This window comes from Homarus americanus, unplaced genomic scaffold (assembly GCF_018991925.1).
Source record: "Homarus americanus isolate GMGI-L3 unplaced genomic scaffold, GMGI_Hamer_2.0 scaffold45698, whole genome shotgun sequence".
In the NCBI taxonomy this organism is placed as follows: domain Eukaryota; kingdom Metazoa; phylum Arthropoda; class Malacostraca; order Decapoda; family Nephropidae; genus Homarus; species Homarus americanus.
The window spans coordinates 2,528,478-2,536,424 of NW_024735554.1; the positions used below are offsets into that span (position 1 = coordinate 2,528,478).

General features: G+C 50.7%; 1 pseudogene; it reads right to left on the reverse strand.

The window, feature by feature from the left end:
- Nucleotides 1–557: 557 nt before the first annotated feature.
- LOC121871561 lies at nucleotides 558–760 on the reverse strand (annotated as a pseudogene).
- Nucleotides 761–7,947: the final 7,187 nt, after the last annotated feature.

Genomic DNA, 7,947 nt, shown 5'->3' on the forward strand with positions numbered 1-7,947 from the left:
TTTCTTCTTTCCGGCTGGCGATCTCCGTTCGGGCGGGGGAGAGCATCCATTCCTTCACTGTCCGTTGAGTCCGGATCTCCACTGCTACTTCCTGGTGACTCCCTCGATGTCCTGCCGCTACCACCGACTTGTACTGCCTCGCCTGTCGCAGGTGTTCCGGCTCTCCGTCACAAATCTTCTCCGTTTCTTCCCCTTGGCCCTTCGTCGTCCATCTTGCCTTACCCACACGAACACCCACACACACACACATGACAACCCCCTTACCAGGGTGTACCCGCACTATCACGGTATTCCTGGAGGATCGGCCGAGAGTTGTGTACCGACCTCCCTTTCGCCATCACAAACCCACTCGGTCGCAAGGTGATGGTTTACCAGGGAGGGACTTTGGGACGAATACACGTCTATGAGTGCAGGTCCCTCAGCCAGTACGAAGTAAGGAAGTACAGAGAGGAGGGAATAGCCACGTGTGAGAAGCACCCACGTGGGGTCCCGTGGGACCAGGTTTGGGGCTTTGCAGGACACCCCCGGTATGTTTCCTCTCACTGCATGGTATTAGTAATAACCACAGCAATGGAGAAATACCGGGTTCCCTGCTCACCGCCTAAAACAACAAAGGAGTAAACTCTGTTGCTTTCGCCCCCAGAAAGTCCAAATCTGTGTTCTTCCTTCTATGTAAAAAGAACACTGATTATGTACTCTCCATTAAGCTGATAAGAACAGATACTACACTTTGATCTTAGCCAAAAGGCCAAGAAGCGATTACTACACTTTGATCTTAGCCAAAAGGGCGAGAAGCGATGCAGTTTGCTGTATTGCAATTACAGCAATGCACATTATATAATAACCTTACTTTAGTTTTAAATTGGTGCAACAAGAATCTATCTCGAGTTCTGTTTGCAGATAAACAGTCAAACTCCTTGTACATCAACACTAAAAATCTATAATAACAAAAATCGTAATTATATAACCAATTATTATACTATTCTTTACCCTTCATTGTAATATTACCATTTACAATTGTTAGTTTTCCTTAATCTGAAAACAAAAAATTAAAATTACTGTTTCTTTCTTATTTGTCTTTCTTTCTTTTTTGAACATTGTAGTGGACTTCTCCCCTACAACTGCGTATCCGCATTCCAATGCGACAGTTCCCTAGCAACCAAGCGAGCGGCGACAGCAGATGTTACCGTAACCTAGCAACGGAACTAGAGACCGGCGACTTTCTCGGGTTTTCCCAACATGACTCATAGAGGGCTCGCGGCTGCTGGGTATATAAGCTCTGTCTCTCCATTGAGATTCATTCTGGTCTCTCTTCTTGAACAAGCAACACCTCCTCCTCCGCCGCTGCCTGGCGGTCCTCGCTTCTCCTCCGCCTGCCTGGTGGTCCTCGCTCCCGCCAGCGAGCATGGCGACCCACCAGCTGTCCTTCTCTGAGTTTCCTCACCAACCAGCTTTTTCATTCTGCCCATCTTCCTGAACACGCAACACCTCCTCCAGCAAGCTCCACGCTGTCCAGCTTTCATTCAACCAGGAGTCCAGCAACAGGCAACATCTTCTCTAACGAAGCTCCTGCACATCTACCTCCTTCAACACGCTACTCACCGAACGTCTCTACTGAGCAGCTCCTCACCACACGGCACCTCCAGCACCAGACTGTCTATCATATAACTTATATTATACAAGAAAACCACATTAGAGTTTCCATCCATCCTGAGTGCTAGACAACATTGTACCACGAATTCCTACAAATGGTGACTCCCGGAGATTAGCACTCACACAGGATGGAGGAGACACTGATCACGCTCCCAGTCTTCAAGCAGACACCGGCTCCTCTTCCTGCCCCAAGCACCACATCCTGACGACTCAGTACCTGCCGTGAGGGAAGCGCACAACATTCATCGCCTCCACACACCCTCTTTTCTCCCTCAGGTACTCCCTGCTAATGTCCTGCACCCTGCTGCTGTCGTGGACCCAGCTGCTGTCACGAGCCCTAATCCGCTTCTGCTGACGCAGCCCCTGCTCCTGACCCAGGCCCACACACACCCCAGCAGGCGCATCTGACGACCCTGTACCTGTCGTGAGGGAAGCACAACATTCATCGCCTCCACACACCCTTTTTCTCCCTTCTCCCACAGATAGTGTGTATCTAGACAGTTGTATTTCAGCGATCGGCTCATTCACGCCATCGCCGTTGTCTCACATGAGGCATGCACCGCCCGGTCTGCCTCACATGTCCTAAGCAACTCTACAGACAACAAGTCTCCTACACTGCCTGGAGGGAAGGGGGAGTAATGTAGTGGACTTCTCCCCTACAACTGCGTATCCGCATTCCAATGCGACAGTTCCCTAGCAACCAAGCGAGCGGCGACAGCAGATGTTACCGTAACCTAGCAACGGAACTAGAGACCAGCGACTTTCTCGGGTTTTCCCAACATGACTCATAGAGGACTCGCGGCTGCTGGGTATATAAGCTCTGTCTCTCCATTGAGATTCATTCTGGTCTCTCTTCTTGAACAAGCAACACCTCCTCCTCTGCCGCTGCCTGGCGGCCCTCGCTTCTCCTCCGCCTGCCTGGCGGTCCTTGCTCCCGCCAACGAGCATGGCGACCCACCAGCTGTCCTTCTCTGAGCTTCCTCACCAACCAGCTTTTTCATTCTGCCCATCTTCCAGAACACGCAACACCTCCTCCAGCAAGCTCCACGCTGTCCAGCTTTCATTCAACCAGGAGGCCAGCAACAGGCAACATCTTCTCTAACGAAGCTCCTGCACATCTACCTCCTTCAACAAGTGACTCACCGAACGTCTCTACTGAGCAGCTCCTCGCCACACGGCACCTCCAGCACCAGACTGTCTATCATATAACTTATATTATACAAGAAAACCACATTAGAGTTTCCATCCATCCTGAGTGCTAGACAACATTATACCACGAATTCCTACAACATTATTGACCACTGTTAGTGAAGGAAGAAACTGGCATGTTTGAGGGACAGACTGAAGGACGCATACCCTACACTGTACTTTCCCCATATAGAGATACTCCCGTTGCCACTGTTATTTTTAACTATGGTACCAACAACACAGCCGCTGTTTTTGTTATATTATTTTTTACATAGTAGCTGATAAACTAATTTCCGTTGCATTATGAAAAGTATAAATTGCACTAAAAATGACAGTGCCTAAATGCTTGAGACAATTACTTTATGAACCGCGTATGCCAACCTTCATGAAAGAATGAAGCTCCGCCCAGAAAAGTAGTTCCTGAAGTATTTGTAAAATGCTTGCATAAGTATAGAAATTTCTTGCATATAATTGTAGAAAATTTGGAATTGTATCAATTTCTAGTTTGGTTATTAGTCAATTTTCCAATAAAATGATACTGGGCTATATTGATCTTGTTACCATGCCCTCACTAGATAGCAAGTTCCTCATAATTAATAGATAAAGTATAGAAGTAATAACCCAAACGACTTAATCGTGAGAGGGAGAAACTTAAGGTCAATTTGCTATAGAAGAAAACTTGGCTTACTTCTATACTTTAACAAACTTATCCTGGCAAATCAATCTAAAGTTGATGGTTGAGATACTGTGGGGTGTGGGATGTTTGGTGTTCACTCAGGATGGGATGGAGAAAGGAAACTCACAATGTGCTCTCTGTATACATGTTGTATTGGATGTGTAATGCAGCTTGGTGCTGGGAAGGCAGCGTGGTTACAAGCGTTGAGTAGAGAGAGCTGGTTGGTGAGGATGCTCAGAGGAGGACAGCTTGTGGGTCGCCATGCTCGCCGGCGGGAGCGAGGGCCGCCAGGCAGCGGCGGAGGAGGTGGTGTTGCTTGCTGCGGCTGTAGCTAGAAAAAGAGGGTTGGTTGGTGAGGATGCTCAGAGGAGGACAGCTTGTGGGTCGCCATGCTCGCCGGCGGGAGCGAGGACCGCCAGGGAGGAGGAGGAGGTGTTGCTGGCTGGTTGGTGTAGGTAGAAAGAGAGCGATCACCACAAGGTCAGGTCTTAAATAGCGGGGGGGTAGGCATGGCTTAGTAGTTGACCTCCGTGATGTATGGGGGCGCTGGTTGACCCAGACCACGAGGCATACACGGGGGAATTCGTAGGGTCGGCTACTCAGCGACAAACAGCGTTTGTAGGGGAGAAATCCACTACAATACTCCCTCCTTCCCTCCAGGCGGTGTAGGATACTTGTTGTCTGCAGGGTTGCATGGCACATGTGAGGCAGAACGGGCGGTGCATGCCTCAAGTGAGACAACGGCGATGGCGTGGATGAGCCGGCCGCTAGTGGAGGCAACTGTCTAGACACACAAGATCTGTGGGAGAAGAGAGGGAGAAAAAGGGTTGTGGAGGCGATGAATGTTGTGCTTCCCTCACTGCAGGTACAGAGTCGTCAGATGCGCCTGCTGGGGTGTGTGGGCCTGGGTCAGCAACAGGGGCTGCGTCAGCAGAAGCAGATGAGGGCTCGTGACAGCAGCTGGGTCCACGACAGCAGCAGGGTGCAGGACATTAGCAGGGAGTACCTGAGGGAGAAAAGAGGGGTGTGTGGGTCTGCACTCAGGAGCAGGGGCCGCGTCAGGAGAAGCGGCAGGGGGTACTGCTGGGCCGGGGCGGCATCTGAGGCAGGACGGGTGTGTTGGGGTCGGTAGGACATGGTGCCTGGGGCAGGAAGAGGAGCTGGTGTCTGCTTAGAGAAACAGTGCTGCTCTAGGGTGTCTAACCTGCGGTGTAGAGACAGTAGTTGTAGAGCCGATGAGAGCTGCTTCTGTGTGGATAAGCCAGTCTTCAATGTTGCTTGAAGACTGGGAGCGTGATCAGTTTCTCCTCCATCCTGTGTGAGTGCGAATCACTGGGGGTCACCATTTGTTTCTCCTTCATCCTGTGTGAGTGCGAATCTCCGGGGGTCACCATTTGTGGGGTATGTTATGTTTGGTTCGCACTCAGGATGGGACGGAGAAAGGAAACTCACAATGTGCTCTTTGTATACATGTTGCATTGGATGTACAATGCAGCTTGGTGCTGGGAAGGCAGCATGGTTACAAGCATGGTGTAGAGAGAGCTGGTTGGTGAGGGTGCTCAGAGGAGGACAGCTTGTGGGTCGCCATGCTCGCCGGCAGGAGCAAGGGCCGCCAGGCAGCGGCGGAGGAGGTGGTGTAGCTTGCTGTAGCTAGAAGAAGAGAGTTGGTTGGTGAGGATGCTCAGAGGAGGACAGTTTGTGGGTCGCCATGCTCGCCGGCGGGAGCGAGGGCCGCCAGGCAGCGGTGGAGTAGGTGGTGTAGCTTGCTGCGGCTGTAGCTAGAAGAAGAGAGTTGGTTGGTGAGGATGCTCAGAGGAGGACCAGCTTGTGGGTCGCCATGCTCGCCGGCGGGAGCGAGAACCGCCAGGCAGGCGCGGAGGAGGAGGTGTTGCTGGCTGGTTGGTGTAGGTAGAAAGAGAGAGATCACCACGAGGTCAGGTCTTAAATGGCGGGGGGTAGGCGTGGCTTAGTAGTTGACCTCCGTGATGTATGGCGGCGCTGGTTGACCCAGACCACGAGGCATACACTGCGGAATTCATGGGGTTGGCTACCCAGCGACAAACAGCGTTTGTAGGGAAGAAATCCACTACAGTACTGTAGTGGACTTCTCCCCTACAACTGCGTAGCGGCGTCACCAGCTGCTACAATCTTCCCTAGCAACCAAGCGAGCGGCGACACCAGATGTTACCGTTCCCTAGCAACGGAACCAAAAGACCGGCGACTTTCTCTGGTTTTCCCAACATGACTCATAGAGGACTCACGGCTGCTGGGTATATAAGCTCTGTCTCTCCATTGAGATCACTTGAGAACTGAACCTCGGCGAGGTAGGTTCTCTCTGCTCCCGAGGTACCACGTGACCATGTTCACCTGCAACCAGGCGAAGGTCATTAGACTGTATCCAGTCAAGCGCCCTTCGCGCAAGCAACTCAACCTCCTTGTCCTGAGGAAGTTTTTTGACTCCTCGGGAATCACGGGGGTGACAGGGGTCGTCCGCAGTGACAGCGGTGACCTTATCGTCACCTTCGCGGAATGGGGAGAGGCCCAGCAATTAGAAAACATAAGACAAATCAATGGAATCCAGATCCAAGTTGAAGCCTGCCTACAGGACAACTTGGTTTTGGGAGTCATCTCCCACACAGAAATCGAACATCTGGAAAAAGAAGAACTGGCCGAGCTGATCGGAGACCAGCTCTCAATAGTTCGGAAGCTGACCGGCACAGCTGCCCTGGTTGGCTGGCTTCCCAAAGGAACTTCCTAGCTCCGTTTTGCTGGGATGGGAGAAGATCCCAGTAAAACCGTACCAGCGAAGAACTACTCGTTGCTACAAATGCCAGAAGTACGGCCATCTGGCGCGGAAGTGTCATGCTCGGGAGGTGTGTTCAAGCTGCGGGACACCCGGGCACCAGGACACCAACTGCTTGGCGGCCGCCAAGAAGTGCGTAGCTTGTGGTGGCCCTCACTCCTCCTCCGACCGGGAGTGTCCCAAGTGGAGGGAGGAGTACAGGGTGGCCAAGCTGCGGACTAAGGAAAGACTGAGCTACAAGGAGGCCCTCCTTGTAGTGAAAAATCAAGAAAAGAACAAGCAAGACCAGAACAAGATCACAACAATTAAACCCGATTTCATTACACTATCTTTAACATCGTTTATAGAAGTGTATGAGAATATTCCAGAAGAAGGCCAGGAAGAAGAATGGAAACTGAAAAGCAAAAGAAGAAACAAGAAAAGGAAGAAGTCCAACCAATCAGCTTCGGCCGAAATAGCCTAACGGCGAAGTGGCCAGCAACCCCCAATACTATTGTAGTGGACTTCTCCCCTACAACTGCGTATCCGCATTCCAATGTCACCGTATCCTAGCAACCGAACCAAAAGACCGGCGACTTCTCAGGTTTTCCCAACATGACTCATAGCGGCTGCTGGGTATATAAGCTCTGTCTCTCCATTGAGATTCATTCTGACCATTCTTCTTGAACAAGCAACACCTCCTCCTCCGCCGCTGCCTGGCTGCCCTTCGCTTCTCCTCGCCTGCCTGGCGGTCCTCGCTCCCGCCAGCGAGCATGGCGACCCACCAGCTGTCCTTCTCTGAGCTTCCTCACCAACCAACTCTCATTCTGCCCATCTTCCTGAACAAGCAACACCTCCTCCAGCAAGCTCCACGCTGTTAACATTTATTTCAACCAGGAGGCCAGCAACAGGCAACATCTTTTCTCACCAAGCTCCTGCACATCTACCTCCTTCAACACGCTACTCACCGAACGTCTTCTACTGAGCAGCTCCCCACCACACGGCATCTCCAGCACCAGACTGTCTATCATATAACTTATATATTATACAAGAAAACCACATTAGAGTTTCCTTCCATCCTGAGTGCTAGACAACATTAATATCTCGATACCCCTACACTATCTATTGAGATTCATTCTGGCATTCTTCTTGAACACGCAACACCTCCTCCAGCAAGCTCCACGCTGTCCAGCTTTCATTCAACCAGGAGGCCAGCAACAGGCAACATCTTCTCTAACGAAGCTCCTGCACATCTACCTCCTTCAACACGCTACTCACCGAACGTCTCTACTGAGCAGCTCCTCACCACACGGCACCTCCAGCACCAGACTGTCTATCATATAACTTATATTATACAAGAAAACCACCTTAGAGTTTCCATCCATTCTGAGTGCTAGACAACATTATACCACGAATTCCTACAGTACAACGGCGTATTTTTACTGCTTAACAAGGTCTTTGTTAATATATAGTACTTAATTTATGCTTAAGGTCAGCGAAGAATTTATTTTTCTACGCTACTTTTATATGATTTATATTTTGACCAGGGCCGGATTCAGGAGTGGGCAGCTGCCCAGGGGCCTCCACATATTACAATATTTTATTTATTTGTTAATTCATTTGGACAAAACCATTATTTGAGTGGAGG